The sequence below is a fragment of the Oryctolagus cuniculus genome, chromosome 11 (genome assembly GCF_051225735.1).
Source record: "Oryctolagus cuniculus isolate XC-2025 breed Fujian yellow rabbit chromosome 11, ASM5122573v1, whole genome shotgun sequence".
Classification (NCBI taxonomy): domain Eukaryota; kingdom Metazoa; phylum Chordata; class Mammalia; order Lagomorpha; family Leporidae; genus Oryctolagus; species Oryctolagus cuniculus.
The window spans coordinates 22,186,064-22,207,336 of record NC_142877.1 but is presented as its reverse complement, the minus strand read 5'-3'; the positions used below and the strand labels follow the sequence as shown (position 1 = coordinate 22,207,336).

General features: G+C 57.2%; 1 protein-coding gene across 7 annotated transcripts in view; it reads left to right on the top strand.

Moving 5' to 3' along the window:
- The window catches only part of EPB41L1 (erythrocyte membrane protein band 4.1 like 1), a 127,101-nt gene that overhangs the window by 12,786 nt on the left and 93,042 nt on the right, over nucleotides 1-21,273 (top strand). For 5 of the 7 annotated variants that reach the window (XM_089308035.1, XM_089308034.1, XM_051845068.3 and 2 more), the window contains one exon: nucleotides 5,113-5,176. The exons of the other annotated variants lie outside the window; for them this stretch is intronic. The gene's annotated coding sequence lies outside the window, so the exon portion shown is untranslated. The remainder of the gene's footprint in view (nucleotides 1-5,112; nucleotides 5,177-21,273) is intronic. 7 annotated transcript variants of the gene reach the window in all.

The window sequence follows — 21,273 nt, the reverse complement described above, 5'->3', positions numbered from 1 at the left end:
AGCTACTCTCCTTCTAATCCAGCTTTCTGTTAATATGCCTGGGAGGCAGCACGGATGATGGCCCAAGTACTTGGCTGCAACCCATGTGGGAGACCCAGATGGCTTCTGGCTTCAGCCTGGCCTATTCCTTGTTGTTATGGGCAGTTAGGGAGTGAATCAGCAAATGGAAGATAGATATCTCCCTCTGTCTCTGCTTTTCAAATAAGTGAAACTTTTAAAAAAACATTCATGGAAAATGGAATTAGAAGATAAACGTGCAGGTGGGTGTCGTGGCACGGTAGGGTAAGCTACCACTTGTGACGTCTGCACCTGTATCGGAGTGCTGCTTCTCGTCCAGCTTCTTGCTAATGTGCACCCTGGGAGTTAGCAGACAATAGCTCAAGTGCTTGGGCCCCTGCCACCCAAGTGGGAAACAGGGATTGAGTTCTGAGTTATTGGCTTTGGCCTGGTCCAGCCCTGGCTATTATGCGCATTTGGGGAGTGAACCAGTGTATGGAAGATTTCTCTCTCTCTCTCTCTCTCTCTCTCTCTCTCTCTCTCCGTGTGTGACTCTGTCTTTCAAGGAAATATTTATTTATTTATTTTTTAGAATTATTTTATTTATTAGAAAGAGTTACAGGGAGAAGTGGAGACAGAGAGAGAGAGAGAGAGAGATGTCTTCCATACGCTGGTTCACTCCCCAGTTGGCCACAACAGCCAGAGCTGAGCTGATCTGAAGCCAGGAGCCAGGAGCTTCTTCCAGTTTCCCACGTGGGTGCAGGGGCCCAAGGACTTGGGCCATCTTCCACTGCTTTCCCAGGCCATAGCAGAGAGCTGGATCAGAAGAGGAGCAGCTGAGACTAGAACCCGTGTCCATATGGGATGTCGGTGCTGCAGGCCAGGGCTTTAGCATGCTGCACCACAGCGCCGGCCCCACTATGAACTTTTTGAAGACTCCATGTACCTTCAGGAATTCAAGTCATGTGTACAGGTTTCCATTATAGAGGCCACAAAAATCTAAATATCTGATGAAAATTTAGTGTCTGAACCAAGATGTGCACCATGTAAAATACACATCACATGTAGAAGGCAGCATATGTTGGGATCAGGGAACCTCGCCCGGGAGCGAAATCCCAGTAAAAGCTTGTGAATTAAAAAAAAAAAAAAAGAAAAAAAGAAGACAGTATAGAAAATAGTGTAAAATATCTCAAGTCTTTTGTATATTAATTATAGGTTGAAATGGATATGTTCGGTTAAATAAATATATAATTAAAATTATTTTCATCCATTTCTTTGTGCTTTTTAAAATGTAGCTACTGGAAAATTAAAAATGACATATGTAGCTCTCATTCTGCTTCCATTAGGCTGTGCTGTGAGGCCAGCTGAGTTGGACATACTTGAGTACAAGACTATGAAGACTAGTTACCTGGGGAAGTGTGAGGGGGTCACAGAGGGCCACACATTGCCCACCCCACCTTCAGCCCCGGGCCACACTGTCCATAGAAGGTTACTGTAGAAATGCCCATTTCTTTCTTTTTTCTTTAAGATTTAATTTATTTGAAAGGCTAAGTTGCAGAGAGGCAGAGAGAGAGAGAGAGAGATCCTCCATCCGCTGGTTCACTCCCCAAATGGCTACAACGGCCGGAGCTGGGCCAATCTGAAGCCAGGAGCTTCTTTCGGGTCTCCCACGTGAGTGCAGGGGCCCAAGGACTTGGGTCATCTTCCACTGCTTTCCCAGGCCATAGGAGAGAGCTGGATCAGACGTGTAGCAGCTGGTTGATGCCGCAGCTCATTTGGCTAATCCTCTGCCTGCGGCGCAGGCACCCTGAGTTCTAGTCCCCGTTGGGGTGCTGGATTCTGTCCTGGTTGCTCCTCTTCCAGTCCAGCTCTCTGCTGTGGCCGGGAAGGCAGTGGAGGATGGCCCAGGTCCTTGGGCCATGCACCTGCATGGGAGACCAGGAGGAAGCACCTGGCTCCTGGCTTCAGATCGGCACAGCACGCTGGCCTTAGTGGCCATTTGGGGGCTGAACCAACAGATAGGAAGACCTTTCTCTCTGTCTCTGTCTCTGTCTCTCTTTCTCACTGTCCAAATCTGCCTGTCAAAAAAAAAAAAATTAAAAAAAAAAAAAGAAGTGTAGCAGCCGAGACTCCAGCCAGCACCCATATGGGATGCCGGTCCTGCAGGCGGCAGCCTTACTCACTACGCCACAGCTCCAGCCCCAGAAACCCCCATTTCACTGCAGCTGTGCCACCACCTCGCTCTGTGTGTGACCTTGGGCACTGCACTTTGCTGAACCTTTGTCTGCTCAGGGAAGCAGTGTGCGCAGGCCAGGCGACCCTGAGCAACTGCGTGTTAGTCGAGGCGGTGGCTGCCACTGCTATTAGTTGTAGGGTCTACTGCCATTGTGTCTGTCAGCCTGGAGTCCAGCTATTCCATTTGTCTGAGTGCAACATGAGTCAGAGAGAAAAGAGACTTTGGAAGACTGTGAGGGTGGGAGCTGGGATGAGGACCCAGGAGATGTTTGCGTCAAACGCCTGGGGTTTGTTTGCTGTTGGGGTGGCTCCTCCGACCTTCCCTGCTGCAGGAGATCAGGCAAAGAGGAGTCCTGCTCCACAGGCGGGGAAGCTGAGCTCGCTGACAGGAAGTGACCTGGCTGCAGGGCTGGGACCTGGTGCAGAACTTCCCGGCACCGTTGCGGTAACACTGGCCCACGTTGAGAGGCCACTGTCTGGGGCTGGAGGACTGGGCCTCGCCAGGAATCTGCAGCTTGTGAGGAATGGTTATTATTAGTCTCCTGTAGCGGAAAGGGACTTCGCACTGCTAGTACAGCCGTCTCACTCTGGAGTTGGGAGCGTGCGCGCGAGCTGCTGATCCAGCCCTCCTCCCTGCTCTGCTCAGACGGGATGGACGGCCCCGCCTGCAGCCCCTCTCCTCCTGCTGGGTCCCTGGAGGGGGCTTCTGAGAAAGAGGCTTTGTTTCTTCAGCTCCTTCTGGTTTCCTCTCAAGGTGGCTGCACACACACACACACACACACACAGTCCTGATTTGCATTTGTCCCCATTCTGGGTTTAAAGGGCCCTGAGATCTGAAACCTCTTCGCACACATATGCTTCCTGGAAATCCATGCGGAGACCATGGGCTTTTCCTTTAAGGAGTAGTAGGTTCCAATCCCTCTTCTACCGTTAATTCTGTGAACTTGGGCAAGTTTCTCATAGCTTTTGAGCCTCAGGGACCAAAATGGAGTACACATCACTGAGTGGTCAAGCGCCCAGGCTCCAGGGTCCTCCTGCCAGCCCTGGGGTCTCAGCTCTGCCAGCCTGTCACTGTGCAGTCTCCTGGGAGCCGCCTCCCTCTCTGGGTCCCAGGTTTCCCCTGCAGGTGAAGGCTGCGTGCTGGGCACTGGGGGCAGACCCTTCTAATTCCCAATTAGGAAGCCAAGGGCCTTGTCCCAGGCCTGATAGTTTTATAGTGGTGGAGCCAAATCCAGGTGTAGGTGACTCCAGGGCTGAAGCCCTTCACCCATTGTACCTGCTTCCTGCACCCCTGATTCTCTGATCTTTGGGCGTTGGTGACACCACCTCCCACCTGCCACCCGCAGAAGGGCTGTTGCACGTGTGCGAGTCCAGGGACCCCAAAGCCTCCCCTCCGGCTGTCCTGTCCATTGCATCCTAAGCTGGGCCTGCTGTCAGGGCTCAAATGATATCGAAAGGGGCTGAAATATTCGGTGAGTGAATTATACTAGGACAGAATGCTAAAGCTAAAAAGATACTGAGTCTAGCCATATTTATTTCACAGATGGGGAGACTGAGGCAGAGACAGGCCTGGTTCAGAGATCACTGGGAGTGTTGTTCCGTGGGTGCTAGAAGACCACTGTAACTGACTTGGAAGGAAGTGGCTGAGAGTGGGGACTCTGCTGTCGTCTACCTGTCTACGCTCCAGCCACCACCAAGTGCTATACCCAGCCCCCCACCCCCTCCTTTTTTTTTTTTCCTTTTTTAAAAGATTGATTTATTTATTTCAAAGGCAGAGCAACAGGGTGTGGGGAGGGAAAGAGGGATTTGGGGGAAGAGAGAGAATCTTAGGGGCTGGCTCTGTGGCGTAGCGGGCAAGCCTGCCGCCTGCAGTGCTGGCATCCCATATGGGCGTCAGTTTGAGTCCCGGCTGCTCCTCTTCTGTTCCAGTTCTCTGCTGATGGCCTGGGGAAGCAGTAGAAGATGGCCCAAATGCTTGGGCCTCTGCGCCCACCTAGGAAATCCGGAAGAAGCTCCTGGCTCCTGGCTTTGGATCAGTCTAGCTCTAGCTGTTGCAGCCGTCTGGGGAGTGGAACAGCAGATGGAAGATCTCTCTCTGTCTCTCTCTCTCTGCCTCTGCCTCTCTGTAACTCTCTGCCTTTCAAATAAACAAACCTTAAAAAAAAAAAAAACTGAAAAAAAAAGGGGGCGGGAAAAGAAGAGGTAGAGAGAGAAAATCCTCCCTTTGCTGGTTCACTCCTCAAATGATTGCAACAGCTGGGTAGGCCTGGGCCAGGATGAAGCCAGGAGCCAGGACTCCATGCTGGTCTCCCAAGCACTTGGACCATCTTCTCAGGTGCATAAGCAGGAAGTTGGGTCACAAGCAGAGGAATCTAGACTGAATCAGGACTCTGACATGGAATGCTGACATCCCAAGCAACAGCTTAGTAGGCTGTACCACAATGTGAGCGCGCAACACACACACACACACACACACACACACACATCCTACCCCCGCCCCCCCACCTATTACTATTTCCTTTTCTCTCTGACCAGCCTGCTCTAGGCCCTTGTTCTGTCTCCCCGGACCATCACAACCTCCTGACCGCCGCTCCTAGAGCCACCTTGTCCCCTTTCCTGTGCATTTTCTACCCTTCAAGTCCATGGTTTCCCACTGCTCTTGGCGTGACGACCTAATCCTCAGGGTGGCCTCCCAGGCCCTGCTTTGGCTTCTTGTTTGTTACTTTCCTCTTCGCTCTCGGGGCTCAGTCACACGCCTTTCTGTTTAACAGGTTCAGCAACTTCCCTAAGTTTCAAATACATGCCCAGCTCTCAACTTCCAGCACATGCTGGGCCGGCGAACTGACGCTCCTAGAAGCTAACAGGGTTTCCTCCTTCCAGGTGCCTGCCCGCCCGCCCACCTGCAGCCGTCTAACCCCGGGGAGCTGGTGTGCACAGAGGAGAGGTGAGTGTTCCACAGGCCCCGCCTTGCCACTTCCAGGCCCTCAGGCGCTCACTGCTGGGGAGCTGGCACGGTGTCCAGGCCACAGGTTTCTTGGGGGACTGAGAAAGGACTCTCCCTGGTTTGGGTTTGTTCTGAGGTAGGGGCTGAAATACATACTGGATAAGCACTCTGCTAGACACAGGCTTGCCTTTTCGTGCTTAGCCGTGGCCGGTGACGTGGGCGTTGGGCCAGGAAGCCCAATCTGTTGGCCCTGGGGCCCTTGACTTGTTTGTTTGTTGTGTTTAACCACTCCTAGGCTGTGGACTAGATTCAGGAGAGGGTATTTGAGTCCTAACCCTGTGTGACCTTCCTTTCTGTTGTCCTCAGGGTCTTATCAACCTTGTGGGGCAGGAGTGGGGGAAGGCAGGGTAGGCCAAATGAATTGTTTTCAAAATTTTCAGCAGGGAAAATCCCCTTTCAAATGAATCCTGTGAGACTTCAGTGTACACAACAGCTACAGGGTTATAGCCCCAGGAGAAGCTGGGGTAGGGCTGGAGAACCCTTTAGGTTTTGTGGTTTGTTTTTTTTTTTTTTTTTTTTTGCAAATTCTCAGCTCCCAGAAGCCCCCAGACAGTACCAGAGACCCTGCCGGCCCAGGACCCGTCAAAGCCTCTTTGTAACTCGGAGGTGCTGTGACACTGACAGGATAAGGGCAGAAAGTGGGAGCCAAGCCAGCGCAGTAATATTGATTGAGAAACCACCACACAACGTGCGAGTGTCATTGGGTTTAATTAGTAAGGCACAAGTGCCAGGGTATGATGTCTTTGTTCTAAAGTCCTCTGGTTTTCAGTGTCAGTTTGATGTGACGTTGTACTCCTGGGGAACTCTGGGGTGTGTGTGTGTGTGATTCTGGGGTGAGTGTGTGTGTATGAGTGTGTGGGTATATGTGTGTGTATGTGTGCGAGTGTGTATGTGTGTGTTTATATATATGTGTAAGGGTGATTCCGGGCTGTGTGTGTATGAGTGTGAGTGTGTGTGTTGGGAGGAGGGACAAAGAGCAGTGGAGTGGGGCTGAGCCCAGCGGGGCCAGGTAGAATGAATGGGGGCCAGAGCCAGGGGCGTGTTGCCCTCAGGAGTGGTGGGGCAGGGGTGGCTTTAGTGGAGTTGAGAGGAGTGATTTGGCGCCTTCCTGCCAGCACGTGGGCCCCACGGAGATCTCGGGACAGGAAGCACTGGGAACAAGGAATCCTCTGTCCAGAGCCCGGAGCAGCCAGGGCAGAGGAGGTGGATTAGGAGTTCCCAGGAGGGGGCCTGCCCAGCTGTTCCCTGACATTTGGGCAAGTGTGCGGGGAGAAGGGGAATTCGGGGTATGCGTGCCGGGGAGAGGAGGGGCCCGGCAAGGGGAAGCGCGGCGGAGCCAGACAGCAGTTCCTCCGTTTCTTCCACGTTCCTCGGGCGTCCCGAAGCCCTCCAGGGAGCGAGGCTCCAAGGCAGGCGATGCCATAGGGGTCAGAGCCGGGAAAGATGAGACTTTGAGTATTAACCGCCATCCGTGCACTGAGGGAGCCAGGAAATGTGAGAGAGGTTGGATTTTTACAGGCAGCCTGCTGCGGGGAAGTCACGCGGCCTGCGAGTCCGGAGCCCCACATTCAGGTCCTCGTTACTCGTCACCTCCCGTAGAATGCGGAAGGCTGGGTCAGCCCGCGCTGCCAGGGTCAGCTAGAGCAGGGCTTCCCACATCCCTGTGGCCCGCAGCATCTCGTGTCAGCCTTTGCGGCAGAGCTGGTCGTCCTCCGTGGGGCCAGCCTATCACGAGTCTTGTGCAGCTTGTGGCGCTCTGCTCCTTGGTGCTTCTGCAGCGACCTGTGACATCCTCAGGGCTCCAGGAAACAGCGCCTAAAGAGCACTGGGTCGGGACGACTCTGAGAATGCGCTCGGTCAACGCCATGGCAACCTGGAGCCTGGGCACTGCGCCTGAGTGCACAGGAGCCGCTCCGACCCTGGCGTGCACCTGGCCTCGCCCGTGGCCAGCACAGACCCGATCTCGGTTATCCTGCGGCGGCTCGTCCGATGGCAGGATGAGGAGACGGCTTCCTCCTCTGTCTCTGCCACATCGCTGCTGGCTCTCCCCTTTGAGTTGCCCACTGCCCTCGCTTAGCAACCCAGACCGAGAGAAGAGACGATTTTTCTTGTAATCCCTACATGTCAGTCCAAGGCAGGACTCTGATAGGCTCAGTCGTTGCTTTTGGGAGGAAAGAGAGATTCTGAGTGGCCAGGGCCAGGTCAGGTCAGATGCTCACTTAACGTGGGCAGGGACACCACCGGATGTAGGGGGAGTGACAGGCTGCAAGAACACGCTAGAATGTTTATGGAGTCCTGGCTTATAGGAATGTGACCAGCTTGTTGGCCTGTGAGGGACCACGAAGCCCCTCTTCAGGGAGGGGAATGCAAACAGCGGCAATGATGGTGATAGCCAGTGTCTGCTGAATTCCTCTCGCCAGGCTGGGCATCTTCCATCGCTGTACTTGTATTATTTCGCTTAATCTTCATGAGGTCCTCTGGGTAGACACCATTATTGCTATTCGTATTCCCATTTTATAGGTCAGGGAACCAAGGCACAGCTACATTAGGGCTGCACACCGAGTAAGAGGAGGAGCTGGGGCTTCAGAGCTCATTGTCTCCTGCCTCCGTTCCATGGGCCAAATGGCTCCCTGCATCCACTTGTGTGCCTCTGTCACGTGGCGCTCTCCACCCTCCGAGGCAGCACAGGCCCGCGTTGCACTGCTCTGCGTGCCAGAAAGGTCTTCCTCAGGTTGTGCACGGGTCTGGCTCATGCAAATGCAGCCAGCCAGTGCATGGCTCTGGCAGGTGTCTCAGGAGTCACCTAGGAGCCTAACCAAGGTCGCCAGCAGCAGCAGGTCACGTTGCTTCGTGCCAGGCTCCGTGCCGAACGCTTTCTGTGCAGTGTCCCGCTCAGTTGCAGCAGCCCTACGGAGTCCTGGGTTCTCCTCAGCAAACTGAAGCCTGGGGAGGGTCGTGCGTTACCCCAGGCTGGAAATGTCCGCTGTCTCCCCTGTGCCTGGAGGGGGAGAAAGGCATGCAGGTGCCACTGTGACACAGGTAGCATGCAAATTGCCATTGAAAGGGACAGGTGGAGCGCAGCTGAAGTTCAAAGGAGAGAGAGGGGCAGGGACGTTTGGTCTAGGTCGAAGGGAGCTAGGGTGAGGACATTGGATTCAGGGAGGGGTAGTTAAGTCTGGGGGTTGTGGGGCCAATGGCTGGCTGTGCTCTCGGGCCTCACAGAGGGACCTCGGCCTTCCATGCTGTTCTCTGCAGAACACAGGAGCCCAGTCCTTGCTTTTTCCCCCAGATGTGAGGAGGGCAGGCCCCATCTGTATGGTGGAGAGGCCCGCCGGGCACTCATTCCCCTCCTTCTGGTGATCAGTGGAGGGAGCAGTGCTGCCCTTTGGTCCACTGGGCAGGGAGTAGCCCTTCCTCCCGACAGCACGGGGTTGCAGGAGCCAGGTGGTTTCTAGCAGCCTCGGTGAGAGAGAGTGCCCCATCTCCCCGGGCAGCAGCTGAAGCCCGGGCCTCGGGCTCCTTTCTCCTGTTCCCTCCTCCACTCATCTCCACTCCGTCAGAAGGTGGATAGTCCCCCAGAGGACTGGCTCTGTTCCTAATGTGCCTTTAGGGGGTGAGTGTGATGCCAGCGTCAGTGCCCAGTGACTCACAGGATAGAAGAGTGACAGCGATTACTGAGCTGGACTCACAGCAGATGGGGGCTTTGTCACCCCGTTTTACTGATGAGTAAGCTGAGGTTCAGAGGAGGACAGTGATGTGAGCGCCGTTGTCACACCCGAGGTGGCTGTGTCATTATCTCCCAGAGGAGGGGTGGAAAGCGGCTCCCCGCTCCTGGCCTCGCCGGTGGGTTCTTCCTACTGGAGCAATGGCTGTGAGATGCTGACTCGAGTTACACTGGCTGCCCCCAGCCTCCCCCCTCGTGGTAGCAGATCATGTCCCCTCGGTTGGTGGTGCCTGGGAGCCTGAGGGGCCCCAGGAATGTCACCCAGGTAAGGCCAGCTGTTCAGCTTCCTTCTGGACTCCCTGTTGTCTCTGGTGGCCCTGGATTTCTTGGTGGGGCTCCAGCACTTCTGTAAGGGGGCCTGAGGCAGAGAAGAGCAGGAGCATTCTCTCAGTGAGGGGCTCTCCGACTCCACGGCCCTGTCACCTGACTCACACCAAGTCTGGAGTCAGCGTGCTCTTGAGTCAGCGCTCCGTTTTTCCCGCAGAGAGCTTGTCCGTTCCTCATCTCAGCTGATTCCCCAGACCCCTGAGAGGTGAGGCAGGAGAGGTGTCTGCTTCTCTCCACGTGCGAGTGGGTCTGTGTGGTCCGAGATGGTGAGTGACTTCTGTAAGGTCATGCGGCTGGCAGGTGGCGGGCAGAAGCCAATATCCGGGAATTCTGATCTTCGTTTCTGCTGCCCAGTGCTAACAGCTGTGGGACCCCCACCCTAGGCTGTCCTCCTGGTGCCTCCTGAGCTCCAGGGCCCCCCACCCCGTGATCCAGACTTCCCGAGGCCTGCACAGCACAGCCTCCCTCACCAGTGCTGGGCTTGAGGGCTCTCCAAATCCAGCCCGATGACTCCTGCCGGTCTAGCTGAGGCAGCAGGCTAGCCTTTCTCTTCTCATCAGCCATCTGTTTGGGGTGGGGGGCTCTGTGACGTATTGGAAGCTGTCCAGGGAGTGGATGGGGAAACTGAGGCCAGGACCCGCTGGATCTGCTTTTAGGGCAGCTGGAGGGGTGGGGCTTGGCACAGGCTTTCCCCAGGATTGTCTGCGACTTCGTCTCGTGGAGTGGAGCGTACCGTGTCCTGAGTGCTTCCCTGCACTCCATTTCTGCCCCTGAGAAATGGACCCAAGAACATTCTGGGCCTCCCCCCAAAAAAATGCCATCTGACCCAACCCAGACCCCGGGTCCTAGGTTCCCAAGGGGGCTGCAGCTCAGCGCTTGCTAAGAATAACTGGGATTCTGGCCGGCGCCGCGGCTCACTAGGCTAATCCTCTGCCTAGCAGCGCCGGCACACCGGGTTCTAGTCCCGGTTGGGGCGCCGGATTCTGTCCCGGTTGCCCCTCTTCCAGGCCAGCTCTCTGCTGTGGCCAGGGAGTGCAGTGGAGGATGGCCCAGGTGCTTGGGCCCTGCACCCCATGGGAGACCAGGAAAAGCACCTGGCTCCTGGCTCCTGCCATCGGATCAGCGCGGTGCGCCGGCCGCAGCGCGCAGGCCGCGGCAGCCATTGGAGGGTGACCCAACGGCAAAGGAAGACCTTTCTCTCTGTCTCTGTCTCTCACTGTCCACTCTGCCTGTCAAAAAAATAAAAATTAAAAAAAAAAAAGAAAGAATAACTGGGATTCTGGCATCAGTGGGGATGGTTACCCAACTCTGTCGATACACTAAAAGCCGCTGAGTTCTGTGTTTTTAAGTGGGCAATTTTATGGCATGTGAATTGTATTCCAATTAAAAAAAAAGGAATAAGTGGGATCCAATTAGAGCATGCCTTGCACATGGTAGGTGCTTAAAAGGTGAATCGGTGCATTAATGAGCAGAGAATCTGATTGGGCTTGTCTGAGCCTCACGGCAGCCTTGAGAAAGAGGCAAGAGTAATGATTCCCATTTAACAGATAAGGAGACAGAGGCCTGGAAAGGTTGAGTGACTCACGGAGGGCAGTTGAATTAGAGCGTTAAGAGTTGGAATAGACTTTTATGCTGTCTCATCCACCCGTGATTGATTGTGCAGAACTTGACCAAGCACCCTTCTGTAATTGTGCTGCTGCTGGGCGTGCGGTGAGACCGACAGGAGTGGGATGAGGCCCAGCTCTGCCCTCCAGCAGTCTAGGGGAGACGCGTTGAAGTCACGAGTGCTGACAGTATGGTGTGATGGGTGCTGGTGGGGAGGTGCACTCGGGCTGCTGCTGCCCAAAGGGGTCCTGACCAGGCCTGGGGAGAGGAGGGCGGGGCTGCCCGGGAGGGTGACTGCGGACTCCTGGAGAGGCTGTGAAGCATGGCTGCAAGAAAGGGCAAGGTGGGAGCAGGGGGCCTAGGTGGGAGCAGCTGGGCCTGCAGGCCCTCGAGCCTGCGCTGACGCAGGAGCTGGCTTTGACTCAGCAGGGCACGAGGGTCACTGATTACTTTGAAGCAGGAGAGGAATGAGAGGATAGATTGCCCACTGCCCTCACCCGGGGCAAGCCCATCTCAGCCCATTCTTCAACACCAGGCTCCCACTGCCTGCCTCTGAGCCGGTCCCACGGTGAGCCTGCTGCAGCTGGACTCCGGTCCCACGGTGAGCCCACTGGAGCTGGACTCTGGTCCTACGGTGAGCCCGCTGCAGCTGGACTCCAGCCCAGTGGCCTGCCTCCCACACAGGGCCAGTGCCTGCCTCACTGCCCCAAGCAGCCCTCCTCGGCCTGCGGCAGCCCCTGGTGTTGCTGTCCTGGCCGTGGCCCGATCACGGGGTAGAGGCAGTCAGCAACACTGTGAGTCCCTGCTCCCCGGCAGGCATGAGCGTAAGTGATCTGTGTCTGTCTTTCTTAACTTCCTTTAGTCCTCGCTCTAAGAGGTACTAATGGTATTATCCCTAGTCAACAGAGAAGGAGACTGTGGCACAGAAGATCTCAGACTCCGCCTAAGCATTGGAGGAGGCAGGATCCAAAGCCTGAGGCTCTGCCAAGCCTTCAACCACTTGAGCACAAAGGAAGAAAGGCGCCAGGTCCAGCCGTGCTGCAGGAGCTCCCGCCCCGTGGCTGGAGAGTCACCGGGACTAAAGCATTATGGGGGAAGGGAGGGTAGAGATCGAGATCAGAGAAAAGAGAGGCAGCCGGGTATCAGGGAAGGCTTCCTGGAGGAGGCAGACTGGAGGTGGGCCCTGAGGTCATGCTGATGTGATGCTGCAGACAGGGCCCAAGAAGGGTGCTGGTGATGCCAGAGTGTTGGCTCGAGTGCCGGCCCTGCCATTCACCAGCTTGTGCGTGAACTTGAGCAGGTCCCTTCCTCTCTCAGGTCTATCCTGGAGGCTCCCATCCAGCGTCAGCGAGGGTGCCTTCGGTCTAGAGCACAGGGCAAACCTGGCCAAGAATGGTCTCGGTTGAACAGGAGCTCAGGGCTGTGTCCTGAGTGGTCTTGCTCAAGAAGCCAAAGCGCCGGTGCCTCCTTTACCGCCAGCCGGGGAGTCAGGGCACCGAGATCCCTGTGTTGGCTCGCAGAAGCCGAGTGGGCTAGGACTTACTCTGTGGTCTATGGCCAAGGTTAGGTTATCGCTTTTGGTCCATGGGGACCCTAAGATCCAGATCCAGGGGAGTCGCTGACTCCAGTGGCCAGCTGAAGCCAGCCCTGGACGCAGAGCAGGGTGTGTGTGCGGTGAAGGGAATGGAGGCAGGCTTGGCTGGCTACAACAGCCCGCGCTGCCTTCCAAGGACCAGGCAGAGAGTAGTGTGGGACAGGTCTGCATGCACGTCCCGGGCAGGTCCCTTTCTCCCCTGGGGCTCAGTTGCCTCCTCTGGATCCAGTCTCTAAAGTCCTGTGTGTTCCTGGTGTTCTGTGCTCAGTGGATGGGATACCTGGCTGCCACGTTTTCTCATTCGTCAGATGGGGGCAACAAAACCAGCCGGTCCTCCCCGCCTCACAGGTTATCACGACCAAGGTCTGTGAAGTGACGGTGACACTGCAGGGCCACACCAGGCTTTGGTGAATGGGGATTCACATTTTAAAAATATCATCCGAGAGAGAGAGAGGGAGAGAGGGAGAGAGGGAGAGAGAGAGAGGGAGAGAGATCTCCCACCTGCTGCTCTACTCCCTAAATACCTGCAATGGCTGGGGTAGGGCCAGGTGGAAGCTGGGAGCCGGGACCTCCACCTGGGTCTCTCCTGTAGGTGTCGGGGACCCAACTCCTTGAGCCGTCACCTGTTGTCTCCCCGGATGTGTACTAGGGTGAAGCTGGGATTAGGAGCAGAGCTGGGACTTGACCCCAGGCACTCTGACACGGGGTGCAGGCATCTCAATCCACGTTTTAATCACTAGGCAAAAAACCCACCCTGGGAGTCACTTTAGTACGATGACGTGTGAGGTCACTGTTGGCCCAGTCGGCTGTCACCACTCGGGACACCTGCATCCCATGTTGGAGTGCCAGTTCAACTCCTGGCACCTCTGCTCCCAGTACAGCTTCCTGCTGATGCATGCTGGGAAGCAGCAGATGATGGCTCAGTGTTTGGGCCCCTGCCACCACCCCGCATGGGAGACACGGATGGAGTTCTGGGCTCCTGGCTTCAGTCTGGCCTAGCCTTGGCTGTTGTAGGCATTTGGGAAGTGAAGTAGTGGATGGAAGATTTCCCTCTTTCTTTCTTTGCCTTCCAAATAGATGAAAAGAAATAAACATTAAAAATATTTTTAGTAAAAAAAAAACAAAAAACCACAACACTCCCCTGTCCTGGCAGAAGAAAAGAGCGTGTGGGGCAGCGAGTGAAGCTGCACCTGCATCGCCAGCATCCCACATGGGCGCCAGTTCGAGCCCCGGCTGCTCCACTTCCCATCCAGCTCTCTGCACGTGGGAGACCTGGAAGAAGCTCCTGGCTCCTGGCCTTGGATTGGTGCAGCTCTGGCCTTTGCAGCCATTTGGGGAGTGAACCGTCAGATGGAAGACCTCTCTCTCTCTGTCTCTCTCTCTCTCTCTCTCTCTTTCTCTGCCTCTTCTTTTCTCTCTGTGTAACTCTGACTTTCAAATAAATAAATAAATAAATAAATAAAAAGAGAGCTTAAAGTCCAGACCCAGGATAAACGAGGTTTAGACCCCGCTCTGCCACCTGCCATGTATGAAGCTGGATAAGCCGCTTCGTTCTCTGTGCCTTAGCTTTTTTTTTTTTTTTTTTTTTTTTTACAGGCAGAGTGGACAGTGAGAGAGAGAGACAGGGAGAAAGGTCTTCTTTTGCCGTTGGTTCACCCTCCAATGGCCGCCGCGGCCAGCGCACTGCGCTGATCCGAAGGCAGAAGCCAGGTACTTCTCCTGGTCTCCCATGGGGTCCAGGGCCCAACTACTTGGGCCATTCTCCACTGCACTCCCGGGCCACAGCAGAGAGCTGGCCTGGAAGAGGGGCAACCGGGACAGAATCTGGCGCCCCGACCGGGACTAGAACCCGGTGTGCCGGCGCCGCAAGGCGGAGGATTAGCCTAGTGAGCCATGGCGCCGGCCTGCCTTAGTTTTCTCATCTGTAAGATGGGCACAATGAGACATGTTCCTTCAGAGGCTGCAGAGCCCACACACATAGCGCAGGCAACATACTTAGCGCTGCCTCTGGCACACAGTCGGTGCTCACAAGGTGCAGGAGCTGCAGTGTCGTTGGAAACATCGTGGTGATGGTCCCTGATATTTACGTTTTGGGGCAGTTATGGGGCCAGCTGGGCTGGTGACGGCAGCAGTCTTGTTATTACTCATCCCTGTTGGGTTGCACTTGCGTCCCCAGCTATCGCTGGATGTGTGCTGAGTACAAAGCCAGTCACCAACTCAGTTCTACAAGTTCCACTGGGAATCTTGAGAGGCCTGGTGGCCCAGCCACGATTTCGGCTCAGATCTTCCTACTTGGCTGAGCACTGACAGGGAAACGGGGGGCAGTTATGACACCCTGATTTCCATCCATACAGGGCCGGGTCTCGTAGCCTCGCCAGGTCTCAGAGATGCACGGCAGCCAGGGAGTCCACACAGTGTGTGACTGGGGACAACCTGCCTCTCGTCTGTAGGCCTGGGCTCCCGAGGCTGCGGGCCCACGTTCTCTGCTTGTTCAGTCCGACCTGGCTGGAACCCAGGCAGCCGGACTCCTAGTTCCCACCTGGTGTCTGCCTCCTGCCCTCCGGCCTCTCACCCCAGCGCCTGGCTCTGGAGACGGAGCCTGCCTGCAGCCGCTGCCACGGCGAGTCTTCATTTAGTCAGCACGTTTTCACCGAGTTCCCACCGTGTGCCGGGCACTGTCCGTGTGCTGGGATACAGAGGTGACCGCAGCCGCTGAACGCCTGTGATGTCTGGGTGTTAGAGTCCCCCCCAAATTCATGTGTTGAAATCCTGAGCCCCAAGTGATGGTCCTGGGAGATGGAGCCTTTGGGAGGTGATTAAGTCGTGATGTCTGCACCCTCATGAGCGGGACGAGTGCCCTTCTAAAAGCGCCCCCAGACCGCTGGCTCGCTCAGCCCCGCCACTGTGTGCAGGAAGAACAGGCCAGAAGGGGCCGTCTGTGCACCACAGAGCGTGCCTCACCAGGTCCCGAGCCTGCTGCTGCCTCGAGAAGTGTCAGGAGCAAACTTATGTGGCTTGTAAGCCACTTGGTTTATGGTATTTTATTACCGCCCCAGCACACTAAGATAGCGCCTGCTTAGCCTAGAGTGGCAGGACTCAGTGCCGCTCCCAGGCAGTCCCCAAGGGCCAGTGAGGAAGGGGTCTCGTGGTGCCTCCGAGGGCACCTGATTCTGAATTTGGAAAAATGCCTCTACTGTGCTGGGAGCCCTGAGCTGAGGGTCAGGGATGGCCCACGGTCCCTCCTCAGCGTGACCGCACCATGCAACCTCAGGCCAGGCCCTGTATCCCTCTGGTCCTCCTCCTACTTGCCCGGCCCTCAGAAGCCCAGGCTGATGCCGAGGCCCCTTTGAGCCTAGCAGCTGGCTCCTGGGTCTTACAGGCCCTGGGGACAGTTTCCAGGCTGGGCCTTGGGTGCTAGGGAGAATAGGGTGTGCTCGCCTGCTCCCTCCCACTCTGGCCTGGGGTCTCCTGCAGGCTTCCCTAAGGCAGCATGAGACACACCAGCCAGGCCTGTCCCGTAGAGGCCCTCACACTGAGGGGTAGGAGGCAGGGAGGGCGGGAGTGGAGGCAGGATGAGAGCAGACTTCCACGGCCCCGCAACCACGGCGCTGCCCGAGCCCTGCCAGGGACCTCCACGGCCCCCGAAACCATGGTGCTGCCCGAGCCCTGCCAAGGACTGGCCAGAAAGCCAAAGCCTAAGAAGGGCAGCTCTCCTGAGGTCTACACTGACCCCCAGGCCTTCCGGGTGCGCCCTCTGCAGGGCACCGGCTTCTCCGCAGTCTCTGGCCCTGGCTCGCTGAGACCGGGGTGGGCGAAGGGCAGAGCGCGGGAGAACCTGGCCAGGCAGAGGGTGGCTGAGAGGGGAGAAGTGTTTCTCCGTCACTTTGCAGCCTTTCCCTGGTGCCTGGGTCTCCTGTCCAAGTGACAGGCAGGCGACAGGCCGAGTGTCCAGAGCAGGAATGGAAGTGGAGGGCAGAGGCCTGTGAACGAGCCACGAGCACTTGTTCTGTCCCCAGGCGGTGTCCGCTGGCCGGGGCTGGCAGGCAGGAGCCTTCTTGCGTCCTCCCTGGCCCCTGGTATTTGGTGTCTGCAGCCTCCCACGCACCCTGCGGCTCCAGGCTCTGCCACTTGGCCCTGGCACCGGGAACTGGTTTGGCAGGTTTTGCCACACCCATGAGCAGTGGGAGGACTGGGAGCTGGGGGCCATAGCCTGGGGAGGCAGAGCTGTCCTGTCCTTGACCCCCGCCTCCAAATCCCAGGCTCAGCCCTGCCCCCCTTAAAGCGGAAGTCACACAGACTCCTAGCCCTGGCTCCACTGCTTGCTCAGTATGGGATGGTGTGTGCACCCCATCCCTGGAGGACCTCAGCGTCTTCATCTGTACAATGGGGTGCTGGGCTCAGAGACCCCAAGCTGCATGCTGTGGTTCCAATGAGAGCTCTGTCATTTTCTCTCCACGCCCTGAGCACATCACACAGCACTGACTGCCCTGGGCTCCAGATGGGTAACACGAGGACCGCGGCCTTGCTGGCTTCCTGGGATGTCGGTAGGCTCAGCTAACATCCTAGCAGGTACCCAGTCTCCATGGGAGTGCTCTCTCTCGGCTGTGGCCTGCCCTTGCCTGGCTCGGGCTGCAGGATAGAGCACACCTAGAGATGGACCTAAACCTCCTCCTCCCCACTTCCCCTGAGCCCACAGTGGACCGAGAACCTGGCTCTGAGTGTATCCATGCTGCGCTCGGAGCAAGGGTGGAGGAGAACCCAGTGTTAAGTTCTAAACACTTGCTGCCTCCCCTTCCTCTTTTTTTTTTTTTTTTTTTTTTTTTTTTTTTTTTTTTACAGGCAGAGTGGACAGTGAGAGAGAGAGACAGAGAGAAAGGTCTTCCTTTTGCCGTTGGTTCACCCTTCAATGGCTGCCGGCGGCCGGCGCACCACGCTGATTCGATGGCAGGAGCCAGGTACTTCTCCTGGTCTCCCATGGGGTGCAGGGCCCAAGCACCTGGGCCATCCTCCACTGCACTCCCTGGCCACAGCAGAGAGCTGGCCTGGAAGAGGGGCAACCTGGACAGAATCCAGCGCCCCGACCAGGACTAGAACCCGGTGTGCCGGTGCCGCAAGGCGGAGGATTAGCCTAGTGAGCCGCGGCGCCGGCCTCCCCTTCCTCTTGACCTTTAGATTGATCCAGGGTCCAGGTCAAGGCAGGAACATCCCACCGCTGCCGCAGCTGCACTGAGTGACACTGGGCAAGTGGTGTCCTCGGCCTGGGCCACGTTCCCTACCTAACACGGATCCCCTGTTCACAGGAGAGCTCGGTTCTGACAGTGTAGAGACTGGGAGAGGAAACAGGAGTCACAGAGGATAGTCTCAGCCTTGGGCAGGGGCTGGCAGGGAAGCCAAAGGGGGCTGACTCTTACTGGACCAGCACCTGCCAGGTCGTTTGTGTAATTACATCCATAATCTGTGTTCTCAAGCCTCCTTCCGGAGCGGCAGCCAGAGTGATCTTTGTAATGCACGGGTCTGACCGTGCTACTCGGTGTCTTTCTTCTGCATTTAGAATACAATGCAGGCTCCTTACCATGGCCTCCCTGCCTCCCAGCTGCGGCCACGGACCTGGCCCCGGCCGGTCACCCCAGGCACAGGAGTCTTCCCCATCCCAGGTCTCCCATGCGTGCTACTCCCTCTGCTCAGAACGCTTCCTCTGGCTTTTTGCAGCCTGGGCTGCTTCCCCTGAATGTCGCTGCTTAATTAGCTCGCACCCCTGTAGTTGTCTAAAAAAAAGAATCCTGCGTTTGTTGCGTGGCACTCGGTCGGTGTTCGGTGGTTTCTGAAGGGATGAATGGACGGAGGAACTGTGAGGAAACCAGAGAGGGTGGTTGAGAGCCCGGGGGAGAGAGAGCGAGGCTCTTGGCCGGTGCTCGGTAAATGGCAGCTTTTTTAGGGGAATAAACGTGGCAGGGGTGACAAATCCCCACTAATTGATGGTGCCTGCAGCAGGCCTGCGGGGGTGGGGGTGACGCAGTGGGCAGTTAAGGCTGAACAGATGAGCTGGTGCGGCTCCCGGCCCCTGGTGCCAGGCCACAGTGTTTGCGCTTCTTCAGAGTCGGTGACTGCGTCGCTGCTGTCCCATTAGTGTACTTTGTGCACTTACAGTGGCCGCACTATTTGCCCATTAGGGAGAGGCTTTGGCTGGGCCCTCCTTGGTGTCACTGTCAGAGACAGGCCACTCCCACATGCCTGGGGGAGGAGAAGGCACGGGGGTGGGGAGGTGGGGGGAGGCAATCACGGCTCTGCCTTCTGACCCCACTCCGGCTGCTGCACTGTGGGGCAGAGGGTAGGGGTGACCTAGGCGCCCCTATGTACACACCTCCTCTCACCAACCATATGACCTCTGCCGGGTTCATTCACGTCTTTGCCTCTGTCTTCATGTGTAAAGAGGCTGCTAGTGGTACCTGCGTCATGAAGTCTGCAAGAACCTCCCCCTCCCCGAGAGCCCCGCCCCTACCAGACACCAGGAAGCGCGAGCTGTTGGCTTCACAGCAGGCGAGGGGAACCACCCGTGCCACGAGAAAGCACAGAGGCACGGAGCAGGGGCGCTGCGGCCTGGCAGGAGTTTGCCTCGCGTGCTGAGTCCGCAGGAAGCAAGGGGCACACAGGTGGGCCCAGATCCTGCAGCTCGGGAACACCGGGCCAGGCGCTGGGACTTCATCTGGAGTGCTGAGGGTGAGGGCACTCAGGCCCCTGTGCTGTGGACGGGACGAGACTTCTGGCTGGGCCGGAGGGACAGGAGGGCAAGGCTGGAGGCCAGGTGACCCCCGGGCAGGCTGCGGGTGTGGCCCGGTGAGGCAAGATGGGCTCCCGCGCAGGCATGGGCAAGTGAGATGGCAACAGACCAGAGAGAGAGCCGCGGTGGGGAGCAGCCGGATCTGGAGCACAGGGCCTGCTGAGTGGGGGTGGGAGCCGAGTCCTGGGGGTGGGGGCTGCCGGAGCGGCTGAGGGGAGCGCAGGGTTGCAGCGGCGGACAATGCGTGCGGTTTGATGCCGGCACTTAAGACTTCTCGGGGAACTGAGACGCTTCCTGATAAACCTTTCTTTCTCTTGTGGCTCTTGAGGTGGAAAATCTTTGTAAAATCTGTGAGTGATTGCTTCCCCCACTGGGGATGAGTGGCCCTCTGTGGGGACACTGCCAAGCCTCCTGGGGACAGGACTGGGGGACAGGGAGCCTGGCCTGTGGGTAGCTGTGTCTCAGAGCGCACCAGTCTTCTTGTGATTTTCTTCCAAGGGGCGATCCCAGAGAGTGGAATGTTCTGCTGGGTGCGTGTAGACAGGGAGCTGGGGTCCTGGCTTAACCAGCCCAAGTGCCCACATAGGTGGGGAGAGCAAGGCCCGAGAGAAGGGGGGTGGCACGTGCGCTGGCCCAGCTGTGCACGAACGCCAGGCCTGGGCCTAGGCTCTCCTGGGATTCCACAGCTGGCACTGCCTCCGTGGAGGGGTCCAGGATGATGAACTGAAAACATCTGCATGGACCCCAGCGGACCGGGGAGGACTCAACTGCCCTTGTCAGCCTTCAACCCCAGGGCCCACCCTGGCCGGCTCTCTGGAATAGGCCCGGGGCAAGACTGGAGGCCTGAACTGGTTCCCCGCTGAGGAGGGGGAGGGGAGGGCCCCCTGGGTCGGGGGTGGGGGAGTGCGGTCCACATCCCTGCTCCCACTGGTTGTAGAGCTGAGAAGATGCCTTTGTCTGCGTTGCCAAGGGAACCCAAGTTTCTGCCTCCTTCTGTGCCCCGATTGGCTCCTGGCAGCGCTTGAGCTTTGGTGAATGGAAGGACCCGGTTTCTGCCTACACCTGCTATGGGTGAGAGACTAGAGCGAGGTCCCCGTGGAAGCACTGTGCACACGTCTGCAGCCCAGAGGGACTGGGTCCCCTCGTTCATTCACTCATTGTTTATCCCAGGCAGCCTCTGCTTCATACACTTCATTCTTCTAGGTCCAGGAAAGCAAATCCAAGATCAGGGGGCCTACATCCCAGCCCCGACATAGCCACAGATGTCTCCTCCCTGCGCCTCTGTTTCTCTGCCTGTACAAATGCAGTCCTTGCAGCTCGCCTGTCCCTGACCACAGCACCGGTCCCCTCCTCTCCGACCCTCCGGAGCCCTCAGCTGGCCTCTTGCAAGGCTCTGACCGTGTTCTGTCCTGCAAGTGTGCTTGTAAGATGCCGGTTGCAACGTGGGGGGTGGGGTTGCAGCCAGCCTGCAGCAGGACCCGGCTGTGTGTAGAGCAGAGCATGCTGGGGTGGGAAGGGGCAGCCCGAAGACCCTGGGGCTCGGCAGTCCTGGCTTCCAGGTCTGACTTGGCTGTGTGACGTTGGGAGGGCCTTAGCTGTACCTCCCACAGCTAGAACACAGGAATAATCCTCCTCACAGAGTCATTGCCAAGGTTAAATGAGAGGACATGCCTGTCACATGAGAGGCCCAAGTCCCACCCCCCCCCAAAAAAAAAGAGGCAAGGAAACGGGGAGCGCCCAGCCCGTGGTGCCACGTGCCTGGCCTTCCATGCTGCTCCTTCCTGGCAGGGCCGAATGCAGGGAGAAGAGAGCGTTGCCCTGGGCGGGCGATGTCTGGGTGTCGGCGCTGATGTGTGCGTAACGTTTCTAAGATCCCCAGGGACCTCAGAGGAGCCCTTTTCAGATGCATTGAACATGAAGCCAAGAGATGAGACTGACTCGACTGGCGGGAAAGGGTAGAGCCCGATCAGTGAGGGCCTCGTCCTAGCCCAGTGGGGCTCCTTGCCACT